The sequence below is a fragment of the Sorex fumeus genome, unplaced genomic scaffold, assembly GCF_029834395.1.
Source record: "Sorex fumeus unplaced genomic scaffold, SorFum_2.1 ptg000098l, whole genome shotgun sequence".
Classification (NCBI taxonomy): domain Eukaryota; kingdom Metazoa; phylum Chordata; class Mammalia; order Eulipotyphla; family Soricidae; genus Sorex; species Sorex fumeus.
Window position 1 is genome coordinate 85512322 of NW_026606155.1, and position 14573 is coordinate 85526894.

Here is a 14573-nt window from a genome sequence, read left to right on the forward strand (position 1 = left end):
CAAGTGCTCTACCCATTGTACTATCTCTCTAGCCCTCTAAAGTTTTTCTACCCCGCAATGTTATTCTTGTGCCTTTTAAATCTATTCTTCAGTTTAAACCAGTATGAACACACAACCACACACACAACCACACATTTTGGGCAGGTGGGATAGAACAATGGATAGGGTGTGCTTGTTTTGCCTGTGGCTGGTCCCCTGAGTTCCCCCAGGAATGGTTGATGGCTGATCTCTGCGCCAAGCCCTGAGCACTTCTGGGTGTGGCCCCCAAACAAAAAAATAACAACAAAAACCTTTCTTTCTGCATTTGTTTGTTTGTTGCTTTATGGTTAACACCCAGCAATTCTCAGGGGATATTCCTAGCTCTGTATTCAGGAATTACTCTTGGTAGTGCTCAGGGGACCATATAGGATGCTGGGGATTGAACCTGCATGGCCACAGGCAAGGCAAATGCCCTACCCACTGTTACATCCTTCTGGCCCAACAAATACTTTTCTAATCATTTTAATTTCCTGGTCTTTCTTCTTCAAGAGAGGTTCCAATAACCTATAGACTAAAACTTAAACCTGGTAAGACATGTCCTTAATTCCCCCTTCAATAACACTGGTAGTTACATTTGTTTGGGAGAATTATCTTTTCTTCATTGTGGGTAGTGTTGGAAGGACAATAAATCAAGGAGGCCCAGATAGGTGGGTCTATGATACAAGGTCAATCACACTTTCAGTGTCTTGAATTCTGAAGTCAATTGTGCAGGGACAGGAAAAAATTGTTACACTAGAACTTAACCCTATACTATGTTACACACACACACACACACACACACACACACACACACACACACACACACCAGCTGGGGAGTTTCTTTCTCTTCTACTTTTCAAATTAACTTTTCTATTTCTTGAAAAATGGGCTGGAGCGATAGCATAGCGGGTAGGGCGTTCGCCTTACAAGCGGCCAACATGGCTGACCCGAGTTCGATTCCTCTGTCCCTCTCGGAGAGCCCGGCAAGCTACCGAGAGTGTTCGATATGCCAGACACAGTAACAACAAAGTCTCCAATGGAGACATTACTGGGCCCGCTCGAGCAAATCGACGATCAACGGGAGGGCCTTTACTTTACTTTACTTTTTATGCATTGGCTCTCACTCTCTTTCTGTGACTCTTTACACAGCTGCTCCTAATCCTGTTTCCAAACTCAGTTCTCCAGTTTTTCCGTCAGTTCTGTCAGCCACTTTTCCTTCCAATAAATTCTCTATATTATAATATTCTTTATAATAGCCAAGTTGGTTCATTTGCTTAGGACCCCAAAAATGGTAACAGGCTCATTATCTCTATTTCCCAGACTTACCTCTCACCGTTAGACCCTGGAGGTGTTCCTCTCCTGTGCAGGGAATTTCTTGGAGTTTTTATCTTCTTTCTCACTGGCACGCACCTCAGTAATGAGGCTAGAGCACTGGTACATGTTGAGCAGCACTGTAGCACTGTTGGCCTGTTGTTCATCATCCTGAGCGAGCACCAGTAATGTCTCCATTGTGAGACTTGTTGTTACCTGGCATATCGAATACGCCACGGGGAGCTTGCCAGACTCTGCTGTGTGGGCGAGATACTCTCGGTAGCTTGCCGGGCTCTCCGAGAGGGAGGAGGAATCAAACCCAGGTCAGTCGCGTGCAAGCAAATGCCCTACCTGCTGTGCTATTGCTCCAGCCCTGATTATTATTGCCATTAAAACTTTTTATTTTTGGGGGGGGCATATCCTGGGTCTGTGCTCAAGGATCACACTGACAGTGCTTGGTCAACCATATGTGGTGCGTAGGATCCAACCCAGGTTAGCTGTGAACACGGCAAGCATCTTACCCACTGTACTATATCTCTCGCTCACAATATTCTCTATTTTAAAAGTAAGTGTGATTATACACTACTCAACAAAGATTGTTTTTATTCACATTTTACTTTTTTTCAAGTTTGCTTTCTCAGAAATTAGAGCTGAGGAAGTTTCCTTTTCTCTGCCACAGCAGTTTTGTGATTTCACTGGCTTCTTCAAAAGCAAACTATGAATGGCATCCCAGCAAGTTGCACAATAATGAAAAGAACTTCTTACCCTATTTCATTCATTCCTGGAACTTTCTGGGTTTTGGCTCTTCCTAAGGAATGTTTTTATTACATTTTATTTCCACGACAACTCTTTTAATTAAAACATTCAGAGTTTAGCCATCATGTGGCATTCAAGTTATAAACTGTAATACACTATAGGGAATTTGGGAACTCCAAAATGTGCAACTGTCACATACGAATCAGAGGGGCCATGTTTAACATATAGACAGATGTCTATGTTTAACATGTAGACAGATCAATGACATTAGGCTTAAGTTATTGGTGTTTCAGTTTACCTTCCCATTAAATGCTCTTCGCCAATTATTCAGTACCTATATTTTGTCACTCTATATCATTGAGAAAAAAGAAATTCACAATCACAAATCACAAATCATCCTGTTATTCGTCGATTGCCTCGAGCAGGCCCCAGTAACATCTCCTTCATCCTGGCCCTGAGGTTATATTCAAGGCTCTTTAGGAGAATGAGACCCATCATTGTTACTGGTATTTGGCATATTGGGTACGCCACAGGGAGTTTGCCAGACTCTGCTGTGTGGGCAGGCTACCGGCCAGTTTGTCAAAGTAGGGATGAGATGTCATAATAAGATGTTGCGCGGTTCCGGTACGCGGTTCCGGGAGCTGATTTTTATAGTCTCAGAGTCTTGGCCGCTGATGGGATTACACGGCGCCAGGGGGCCAGTTGGTGGGTGTGACCCCCGCTACTGGAATTTGGAGGATCTGGGTGGAGGATGCTCGACTCCAATCCGAGTAGGCTTGGAGATCTCGGCCCGGAACCCGCGTGGCTTTGTCCCTCTGCCGGTACCTTCAGGTGTGCGGAGAGTGGTCTCAGCATGATGGTGGCTGGTCCTGGAGGTCTTTGGCTGCCGGGGCCCTGGTCAGGGCGGGGAGGAAAGCTCAACCCGCTCCCCTCCAAGGGGCCCCGGCGAGGAATAGCCAGGCGAGGGGGCAGGAGACTGCACTCTTCTCCTCCGGGAGCAGGAAGGCAGCAGGCGCGCAAATTACCCACTCCCGACCCAACTTTCGATGGTAGTCGCCGTGCCTACCATGGTGACCACGGGTGACGGGGAATCAGGGTTCGATTCCGGAGAGGGAGCCTGAGAAATGGCTACCACATCCAAGGAGGAAAAAGAAATGGTAAACAAAAAAAATTAAAAGTGAATATTTCTGGGGACAGTATGAAGGCTGGAAAAGGAAGGGTCATGATAAATCCTCCTGTACTATTTCTTTTATAATCTTGTGCATATATATTTTTATTTCTTTTAGAGTTAGTTTTATATTAGTAATTTATTTGCTTCTTCTGTTTACTGATCCAAATGTAACCCCAAAGATTACTTTCATATGCCTACATCATCAATGGTTTTTATTTCTTTTTACTTTAATTAATTCATTTATTTGTTTTTACTTTTTGGGTTACAGCTGGCAGTGCGCAGGGGTTATTCCTGGCTCTGCACTCAGGAATTACTCCTGGCTTCTGTTTTTTTGTAAACTTTGTTTCATGGCTTGAATTTTTGTGTGTGTGGTTGTTTTTCTTTATGGAAAGCAAAGTTTCTGTAAAGTAAAATAGAGTACAGTTCAATGTATCTCAACAAATGATTACTGGTGTAATCACTCCATAAGATACAGACCATGGGACTCAGGTAAAGAAAAAAACTCTCTTGTGCTCCTTTGAAGTCCGTTTTCGGCTAGTCCTGTCCCTGACCCTCAGGCAGCCACTGATCCACTTTCTTTTTTCTTTCTTTCTTTCTTTTGCTTTTTGGATCACACCCAGCAATGCATAGGGTTTACTCCTGGCTTTTTCACTCAGGAATTACTCCTGGCGGTGCTCAGGGGACCATATGCGATGCTGGGAATCAAACCCGGGTCAGCCGCATGCAAGGAAAACACCCTGTTGTGCTATCGCTCCAGCCCCACTGATTCACTTTCATATCACCATAAATGAGTTGGGTGTTTCTAGAGTTTAGAAGAATGCAGTCTGTATTCTTGCATTTAACTTCTGATTTTTTTGTTTTGATTTTTAGTCTACATCCGTCAGTACTCAGGGGCTGTTCCTAGCTCAGTGGCTTGGTGCTTCAGAGATCATGCAGTGCCAGGGATTAAATCCTGGCCTTTCTGCACACAGAGCAGGCACTCAGCCCTCTCAGTTTCTCACCAGCTCCAACTTCTGGCTCCCTTTGCTCAGCAAAGTGTCTAGATATTTGTTCTTGTGTGTGGCCCAGAGCTTTTTATTTCTGAGTACTAGTCCACAGTGTGGCTATGCCAGTATTTACTGCTTTCAAGTGAAAATATAAATATCCTATTCTTTCAAAATATGTGCTGTTGATCGGGCCAGAGTGATAAAAATTGGATAGGGAATTTGCCTTACCTGTGGCCAACCCACGTTTGATTCCTGTCACCCTATATGGTACCCTAAGCACTGCCAAGAACAAGCCCTGAGCACCACTGGGTATTGTCCAAAAAAAAAAAATCAAAACAAAACTATATATATATAATACTATATACATACAGACACCACATATATAGCACTGTAGCACTGTCCTCCCATTGTTGATCAGTTTGCTCGAGCGGACACCAGTAATATCTCACAACAAATTGTGAGACTTGTTATTGTTTTTGGCATATTGAATATAACACGGATAGCTTGCCAGGCTTTGCCATGTGGGCGAGAGACTCTTGGTAGATTGCCGGGCTCTCTGAGAGGGGTGGAGGAATCGAACCCGGGTCGGCCATGTCGGCCGTGTGCAAGGCAAACGCCTTACCTGCTGTGCTATCGCTCCAGCACATATAAAAAAAACACCAGATACATATATATCCATATTTATGTGCAGTTGACAACAATAGAGTTCTAACTGGCAATATCAAATATGCTCTTTTTTTAGAGGGTCACACCCAGCAATGCTTAGGGGTTACTTCTGGCTCTGCACTCAGGGAGCACTCCTGGCAGTGCTCAGGGGACCATATGGGATGCTGGGGAGAACCTGGGTTGTTCACATGCGAAGCAAGCACCCTACACGCTATATTATGTCTCTGACCCTGGTATTTTTCTTTTTAATTTAATTTAATTTTGGGGTTTGGGGCTACATCTGGTGGTGCTTAGGTCTTAAACCTGGCTCTGCACTCAGGGATCATTCCTGGTAGGGCTCCAGGAACCATGTGATTGCTGGGGAATCAAACACAGGTTGGCTGCATGCAAGTCAAGTGCCCTACTTACTGGACTATCACTACAGCCCATTGTCTTATTTTCTTCTAACCCACTTCACTTAGCATGATACACTCCAGATCTATCTAAATTGAAGCAAACTGCAGGATTTTATCTTTACCCATATCTGAGTAATATTCATATATAAAAGTAAAAGTAAAGTAAAGGCCCTCCCGTTGATCATCGACTTGCTCGAGCGGGCCCAGTAACGTCTCCATTGGAGACTTTGTTGTTATTGTGTCTGGTATATCGAATACTCGGGAATCGAACTCGGGTCGGCCATGATGGCTGCGTGCAAGGCAAACGCCCTACCGCTGTGCTATCACTCCAGCCGCTCGCCCCTTTCGGAGAGCCTGGCAAGCTACCGAGAGTATTCAATATGCCAAACACAGTAACAAGAAGTCTCACAATGGAGACGTTACTGGGCTCGAGCAAATTCATATATATGCATACATATATGCATACATATGTATCAAATCTGCTTATATATTGCATATATCTATGTATGTGTGTATACGTATTTATATATTTATATATGTATATATATATATATATACACACACACACACACACTTATTTATTCACTCATCTGATGTTGGGTACCTGGGTTGTTTCCAGGTATTGTATTCCAGGTTGGCTATTGTAAATAATGCAGTTATCAACATAGGTGTGCATGTGTCCTTGTGGTTAATGTTTTTGTGCTCTTAGCACAGATGCCTACAAGAGGAACACAAGGTCATGTGGAAGTTTTATTCTTAAATTATTGACAAGTCTCTGAATCATTTTCCAAAGACACTGAACCAGGTAACAGTCCCACCAGCGGTGAATGAGAGTTCCTGTATTGATACATCTCCACCAGCACTTACAGTTTGTGGGTTTTTTTTTTCTTTTTGGGTCACACCCGGTGATGCACAGGGGTTACTCCTGGCTCTGCACTCAGGAATTATCCCTGGCGGTGCTCAGGGGACCATATGGGATGCTGGGAATTGAACCTGGGTTCACTGCTTGCAAGGCAAACACCCTACCCGCTGTGCTATCGCTTCAGCCCTCTGTGGGGTTTTTGTTTGTTTTCACTTTTGAGCCACACCCAACTGTGCTTAGCGGTTACTTCTAGCTCTACAGTTATTCCTGACAGTGCTCTGGGGACCATATGACATGCTGGGGATCGAACCTGGATCAGTCACTTGTAAAGCAAAGGCCTTATCCACTGTACTACTGTTCCAGTCCCTGGGCTTCTTAATATCGAACATTCTCATTGGTGTGAGGTGATAGTTCATTGCCATTTTGGTTTGCATTTTCCTGATGATCAGTGATTATAAACACTTTTTTTTATATGCCTGCTAGCCACTTATGTAATCTTTGAAAAAACAGTTTGATCATCTCTCCCCAGATGGAGCTGCGTGTGTTTTGGTTGCTGAGCTTGAGAATCCTTTATGTATCTTGCATATGTGCCCTCTGATGTATGCTGTATAAATATTTGTCTCCAGTCAGTGGGATGTCCTTTTATTTCAGGCTTCATTTTATTAGTTTATTAGTTTTCTATTCATTTTATTAGTTCTATTAGTTTGATGTCCTATTTGTTTATTTTGCTTTTGCTTTCTTTGCCAATGGAATTGTATCTTTGAAGACTCCTTATCTAAGGTCAAAATCTTGGAGAGTCCTGCCCACTTTTCTCCAGTCATTTTCTAGAAGCACATTTGATGTAAGGTTCTTTAATCCATTTTTAATTAACCATTGTGTGTAGTGTGACTGGATACGTGACTGGATTCTAATTTCTCTAATTTCTCCTTCTTTCCTTCTTTCTTTTCTCTTTTGATTTGTGTTTGTTTTTGTTTTGGGACCATACCTAGTGATGCTCAGGGCTTAGCCTGGCAGGCTCAGGGGATTATACGGAGTGTTGGAGATTGAATCAGAGTCAACCACCTGCAAGGCAAGGCTCTACCCGCTTGCTGTACATCCCTCCCTCCCCCCCCACTACCTTCCTTCCTCCCTCCCCTCCCTTACTCCCTACCCTCCCTCCCTCCTTTTCTTCCTGCCTGCCTCCCTTCCTTTCTTCCTTCCATTTGGCTATTCCATTTTCCCAGGACTATCTGTTGAAGAAGTTCTCTTTGCACCATCTCATGCACATAACCCATCTGTCAAAAATTAATTGCCCATATGTTTAATAATTTATCTCTGGGTTCTTAATTCTATTTCATTGATCTAAGAATCTATCTTTGTTCCAGTGCCACCCAGTTTTGACCACAGCTCTATAATAAAATGTCTGAGAAAGAAATACCTCCTGATTATCTTTTTTTCTTAGGATTGCTTTATATGCCAGTGTTTATTTATCCATTCACCTCCTGCTGCTGGAAATTTTGATCCCAACAGGGCTTCTAGGAATAAAACACAGCAACATTTGAGTTCCCTGCTTATATGATGTATGCCTTCATTCCCCTTGGAATAAATCCTTAGGAATTATATACTATGTAAATTCCAAGAAAATTCTAAAAAATCATTCAAAATCTTTTTCTAAAGTGGTTGTTCATTTTATAGTTCTTGTTCCATATCCTGTAGCACTTGGCAAAGTTAGTTTTGGTTTTGCTTTTTTGATCGCCGAAGCAGTGTTTGGGGGACCCAGGGATTATCCTGCCCAGCACTCTTCAGGCTGAGAAATGCTGAGGTCACCAAGGTCACTCAGTGGTGCCTGGGGGACCACGCAGTGTCCAGAAAATAACCCAGGGCCTCTGCATGCTGGGCATGCACTGCAGTTCTTTGAGCCATCTCCCTGATCCTGTTGTCAGTATTTTATTTTTTAATTTTATTTTAGCTGTTTGGGTCACACTCGGCAATGCTCAGGATTATTCCTGGCTCCGCACTCAGGAATTCCTCCTGGCAGTGCTTGGGGAACCATATGGGATGCTGGGAACCGAACCTGGGTGGGCCACGTGCAAGGCAAACGCCATACCCACTGTGCTATTGCTCCAGCCCCCCCTTTTTTTCAAATGTAGGAGTACTGCTATTTATTCAGCCACTGATTAGCTGACTGAATTGGGCATTAACTCCACGCTCCAGCCCCTGTTGTATTTTAACTCAAAAGAAAAACAACTACACAGACAGAAAAGATTGTATATAGGGGGGTTGAAGCACCTGCTTTGCATATGACAAACCACATGGGCCCCCAAGCATTGCCAGGTGAACTGGTCAAATCACCAGGAGGGGCCTGTCAACTGAGTACCACTTGCGAGATACCTTCCCCCCAACCCTTGCCAAAGGCTTAACTAACTTGATGTACCTAGGAGTTAAATTTCTGGTCGGCGAATATTTAGTTTTTTTTTTAAAGCTGTAATTTTTATCCAAAGCGTCTGTACCATTTATATTCCCATCCTCGGTGAGAGCTCTGGTCTCTCCATATCCTCGTCTGCAGTGGGGATAGTTAATGTTAGCCACTGTAGTGAGAGTGTCGTGGTGTCTCATTAATGCTTTAATTTGTATTCTTTGATGATGAGCAAAATTAAACATCATTTTATACGCTGTTTATGGGTCATTCTTTTTTGGGGGGGCCATGCCTGACTGTGGTCATGGCTTACTCCTGGCTCTGTGCTCAGGAACCACTTCTGGCAGAACTCAGGGGGACCATGAGGGACCAACACTGAACCTGGGTGAATCCCTGTGCAATGCAAGTGCCTTACCTGGTATACCGTTTCTCTGGTCCTTACTTGCCATTCTTATAAATTCTCATGATTTTTTTTCTCAAATCTTTTGGCATTTTAAAGTGGGATTGTGTTATTGAGTTATGTTTTTTAAAAATATATTCCAGATATAAGTCCTTTGCCAAAAGAAATATGTGATAGATATTTTCTCCAAATCTGTAGCTTGCTTTTTATTTCATTGTAAGTAATTTTCAAATGGACTGGAGCGATAGCACAGTGGGTAGGGCATTTGCCTTGCTCGTGGCCTACCTGGGTTCAATTCCTCCGTCCTCTCGGAGAGCCTGGCAAGCTACCGAGAGTATGCCACCTGCACAGCAAAGCCTGGCAAGCTCCCCGTGATGTATTCAATATGCCAAAAACAGTAACAATGAGGCTCACAATGGAGACATTACTGGTGGACAGTGTTACAGTGCTACAGTAAGTAATTTTCAAATAGAAAAAGTTTTAAGATGTTGATATTCAATCCCAACTTGTTTTGTTTTGCTGTTTTCTGTTTTGTTTTTGTTTGCAGTGCTGTGGATGAAACCCAAGTCTTATGAAGCAAAGCATATATTTGTCACTAACCTGCACCTCCGATTCAGAGTTGTTTTGTATTTTTTAATCACTGTGCTTTCTGTATCCCAAGTAATGTTTGTATTTTGTGCTTTTCATATCCCAAATAATTTTTTTTTCTGTCTCGTGAATTTTTTCTTTTGTTTCCTTTGAATTTTCTTTTCATTTTAGCTTTTACATTTAGTCTAGGATAAGTTTCTGAGGTGATCCCCATCTCAATATCTGAATAATTTAAAAAATCTTCATTTCCTTCTCCCCCTCTTCCTCATTATTGTTACTATTATTATTATTATATTTTGTGAAGCCAGAAGTTCAACCTAAGCCTCAAACATAAAAGACAATTATGAACCTAAACCGTGATTTTTTTTTTTCTTTTTGGGCCACACCAGCAATGCTCAAGGGTTACTCCTGGCTCTGCACTCAGGAATTACTCCTGATGGTGCTTGGGGGACCACATGGTATGCTGGAGATCCAACCTTGGTGGGCGTAGTTTAAGGCAAACCCCCTCCCTGCAGTATTACAGCTCCAGCCCCCAATGGTAACATTTGTTTCATTCCCTTCCTTCTCCCACTTCTCACTTTGGTTGCTGGGATCTCATGCGGTGTGGCTGTGGTTTCGCAGATTACAGCTGTTATCTGGCTCTTCACACTTGGCTGTAGTGCTCACACAAGGTTGCCTTCTACTTCTGCAGAGCTTGCACATGTTTACTGGGGGGCACTTCCCCATCATAGCCTTTTGTGAGGTTCCCACATAGGCCTGGGTGCCTGCCCTGGAAATGGCTCACAGAGCCATGGAGCTGCCAAGTCCACATTCAGCGTGTGGACAGTGGGGATTGAACTTGGGAACCGATGCTTACTAGAAAGGCACCCACAACCATAGGGCCCTAATCTGATCCTTAAATCATTAATAAAAAAAAAAATCGTGACCTGTAGGAGCTGAGGTTATGGCTCAGAGTGGCAGAGCACAGTTTGAAGCCCAGCCCCAAACAACAGAGGTGCCCCTGTATGTTCTTGCCCCTAAAGACTGCCCCGTGCAGCCACTGTGATAACAAATACAATTAGGTCTTTAGATCTTTTTTTTTTTTCTTTCTGGATCACAACCGGAGATGCACAGGGGTTACTCCTGTCTCTGCACTCAGGAATCACTCTTGGAGGCGCTTGGGGGACCATAAGGAATGCCAAGTGCAGGGAAAACACCCTACCCGCTGTGCTATCTCCCCAGACCCTCTTTAGATCTTCAACTTCTCCCAGAAGCATCTTGAGGTTTTTGTTTGGGGGACCACACGCAGTGGTGCTCAGGGGCTGCTTGGCTCTGTGCTCGAGAGACCTCTGGCAGTGCTCAAGAGACCATCTGTGGTGCCTGGGTCAAAAACCAGAATGACAGTTGCCACAACCACATGAAAGGGAAGTATTTTACTGCCTGTACTATCTCTCTATAGTCCAATATTTTGAGTTTTTCCGTACACAGGTCATACATTATTTTATTAAAAGTTTGTGTTTGCGGACATACCTGGATGTGCTCAGGGCTTACTCCTGGCCCTGTGCTCAGGGATCACTCCTCGTGGGACTTAGGATAGAGATGGACTTAGATGAGGTGATGAAGATCAAACCTGGAGCAGTTGGGAGCAAGGCCGGATTAACAATTTTTTTTTTCCACAACTGCCAGTGCTCAGGGCTTACTTCTGGCTCAGCGTTTAGGAATCATTCCTGGAATGTTTGGGGGGCCATTTGTAGTGCGGGATCAAACCCAGTTCAGTTGCATGCAAGACAAGCAACCTACCAATGGTAATACTTCTCTGGCCCCAATAAGTAGGTTTGTTCTTATTCACACACACCCATCGTTACCACAAAAATTGGAGTTAGCAATATAATTTAATACTTTTTTTTTCCTGCACACCTGACGATGCACAGTAGTTACTCCTGGGTCTGTACTCAGGAATGACTCCTGACGGTGCTTGAGGGACCATATGGGATTCTGGGAATTGAACCCAGGTTGAACTGGGGCTAGCCACATGAAAGGCAAATGCCCTACCCACTGTGCTATCGCTCCAGCCCCTGTTTAATACTTTTAGAAGAGAACTGTTAAGACAAAAAATCCTTTGAACTTATAATTCTTTTTCTAGAATTCCATTTTAATAAATGTTCCAAAATAATCAAAAAGCTTTGTACATAAAGAACTGAAAATTAGGCCGAAAGAAAATACAGCAGGTATTTTGCATGCATTTACTTTGCATGCAGCTGACCTGGGTTTGATCTCCAGCAACCCATCTGATCCCCTGAGCACTGCTAGGAGTGATTCATGAGAGCAGAGCGAGGATGGTTGGGTGTGGCCCCTACCCCACAACTAACCAACCAACCAACCAATCAAATAACAACAAAAGAATTAAAAACCAAATAAAATGACCAACATAACTAAATAAATTATATTGCATCCCCTTAAGAATAGTATGCAACTTCATCTGGGGAACATAAAGTAACAAAATAGGAGACTAACACCCAAGAATAGCCGAGATAAGTACCAGGCGGTTTACTCCATGGCTTGGAGGCCAGCCACACATGCTAGGGGAAAAGGCAGCTCAGATAGAGAAGGGAGCACCAAATAAAGGGTGTTGGGAGGATCCTCCCAGGATGGGAGAAGCATGCTGAAAGTGGACTATAGACCGAACATGATTGCCACTCAATGCCTCTTTTGCAAACCACAGCACACAAAAGGAGAGAGAGAACAAAAGGGAATCCCCTGCCACAGAGGCAGGGTGGGATAGGGGAATGGGGGTGGGAGAGATACTGGGATCCGTGGTGGTGGAAAATGGGCATTGGTGGAGAGATGGTTACTTAATCATTGTATAATTTTTTTTTGTAGGAGTACTGCTATTTATTCAGCCACTGATTAGCTGATTGAATTGTGCATGAACACCACCTTACTTTTTTCTTTTTCCATTTTTTATAATTTTATTTATTGAATCACCATGAGAGCAGTTACAAAGCTTTTGGGTCTAAGTCTCAGTCATACAATGAAACACCCGTACCTTCACAAGTGCCCATTCTCCACCACCAAAAATCCCAGTATACCCTCATCCCACACCCTCCCCCTGCCTGTGGGGCAGATGATTTCTACCTTACTCTCTCTCTACTTTGATCACATTCACTATTTTGACACCAGACCCACCATTATTTAAGATTTTACCCCAACACTCAGATCTGCTGAAAAGGCAACAATAGACAATTTGTGTTCTATTGCTGATTATGAATAACATATGATGTCGTGTGGCTGCAGTAGGGCCAAGTGGTTTTGAAATTCTGAAATTTTAATACACTTAAATCTGGAGGGATTTCTGCCAAAAGCCACTGGGTTTAGAGATCTGCTCCTGAGTCTCTGGGATCTTGGCCATTGATCAGCTTGATGAGGAGCCAAAGAGGCCATTCGTGGGCGATGACTTGGGGTCTCATTGGGGTGGGGAAGATAGACCCGGCTCTACCTCCCCCCCATCCCGTGAGACCCAACAAGTTTCGTCACTGTGGGCCCAAGTCTGACTGTTCAATGGCCTCTGGAGGATGACAGCCACCAAGTCGCCAAGAGGGAGCAGGCGGAGGGACAGCACCCATTCCCCCCTGGGGTGGCCCCGTGACAGTAACCTACTGCGGGGTCTGGACACATTTCTGACAAAAGCCGCTGGGTTTTGAGATTTGTTTCTGAGTCTCTGGGATCAAGGCCATTGAGCAGCTTGATGAGGAGCCAGAGAGGCCATTTGTGGGCGATGACTTGGGGTCTCGTTAGGGTGGGGAGGACAGGCCCGGCTCCACCTCCCCCCCAAGCCCGTGAGACCCAACAAGTTTCGTCACTGCGGGCCCAAGTCTGACTGTCCAATGGCCTCTGGAGGATGATAGCCACCAAGTCGCCAAGAGGGAGCAGGCGGAGGGACAACACCCTTTTCTCCCTGGGGTGGCCCGGCGACAGTAACGTACTGTGGAGTCCGAATGCATTTCTGCCAAACACCACTGGGTTTTGAGATTTGTTTCTGAGTCTCTGGGATCATGGCCCTTAAGCAGCTTGATCAGGAGTCAGAGAGGCCATTCGTGGGCGATGACTTGGGGTCTTGTTGGGGTGGGGAGGACAAGTCCAGCTCCACCCTCATCCCGTGAGGCCCTGTGTGTCTCGTCGCTGGGGGCCCAAATGTGACTATCCAGTGGCCTCAGACGGATGGCGGCCACTGGGCCGCCAGGGGGAACAGGCCAAGGCACGAAACCTATTCCCACCTGGGTTGGCCCAGCACCGGTAGCCTACTGCAGAGACCAGACGCATTTCTACCTAAAGCCACTGGGTTCTGAGATTCGTTTCTGAGTCTCTGGGATCATGTCCATTAAGCAGTTCAATCAGGAACCAAAGAGGCCTTGCCTCCAATTATATAGCTGAGCCGGAGGTGGTTTGTGGGTGTGTTTCCCACATACCTAACTTTTGGCCGTTTACTTTCTTGGTAAACTTTGCCCCAAGTTTTTGGGGTCTGGCCAAAGGCACAGCAGCAATTTTGGGGTATCTGGAAGTCTGAAGGCACCATCAGACTGCTGATGCACTCGCCTCACAGGTACAGATTGACCTGCTGGCGGCACCATACCCCCAATCATTGTATAATTGAAAGCCAAACACAAAAATTTGTAAGTCTACAACTGTACCTCTTGGTTTGTCACTAATAAAAATTAAAAAAAAAAGAATAGTATGCAACCACTAAAAGTCTTCACGTAGGTGTGTAAGACTGTAGGAAAACATTCCTACAGCAGGATACATACATATGTGTCCTATTATAACCATGCAGAGGGTTATATCCCATGCCATGAATATTGGAATTAACAAAAACATTAGATGCTTTTTCTGTTGGGGTAGAGAAATAAAAGCAATTCATTTCCCTCACATCTCATTTTGTTACAAAATATACAAAATGAGAGAAAACTAGGGCCAAGATAGCATAGCAATTAGGGCATGTGCATTAGACATGGTTTGATCTGCAGCATCACAGAGTCCCCTGAAGACTGC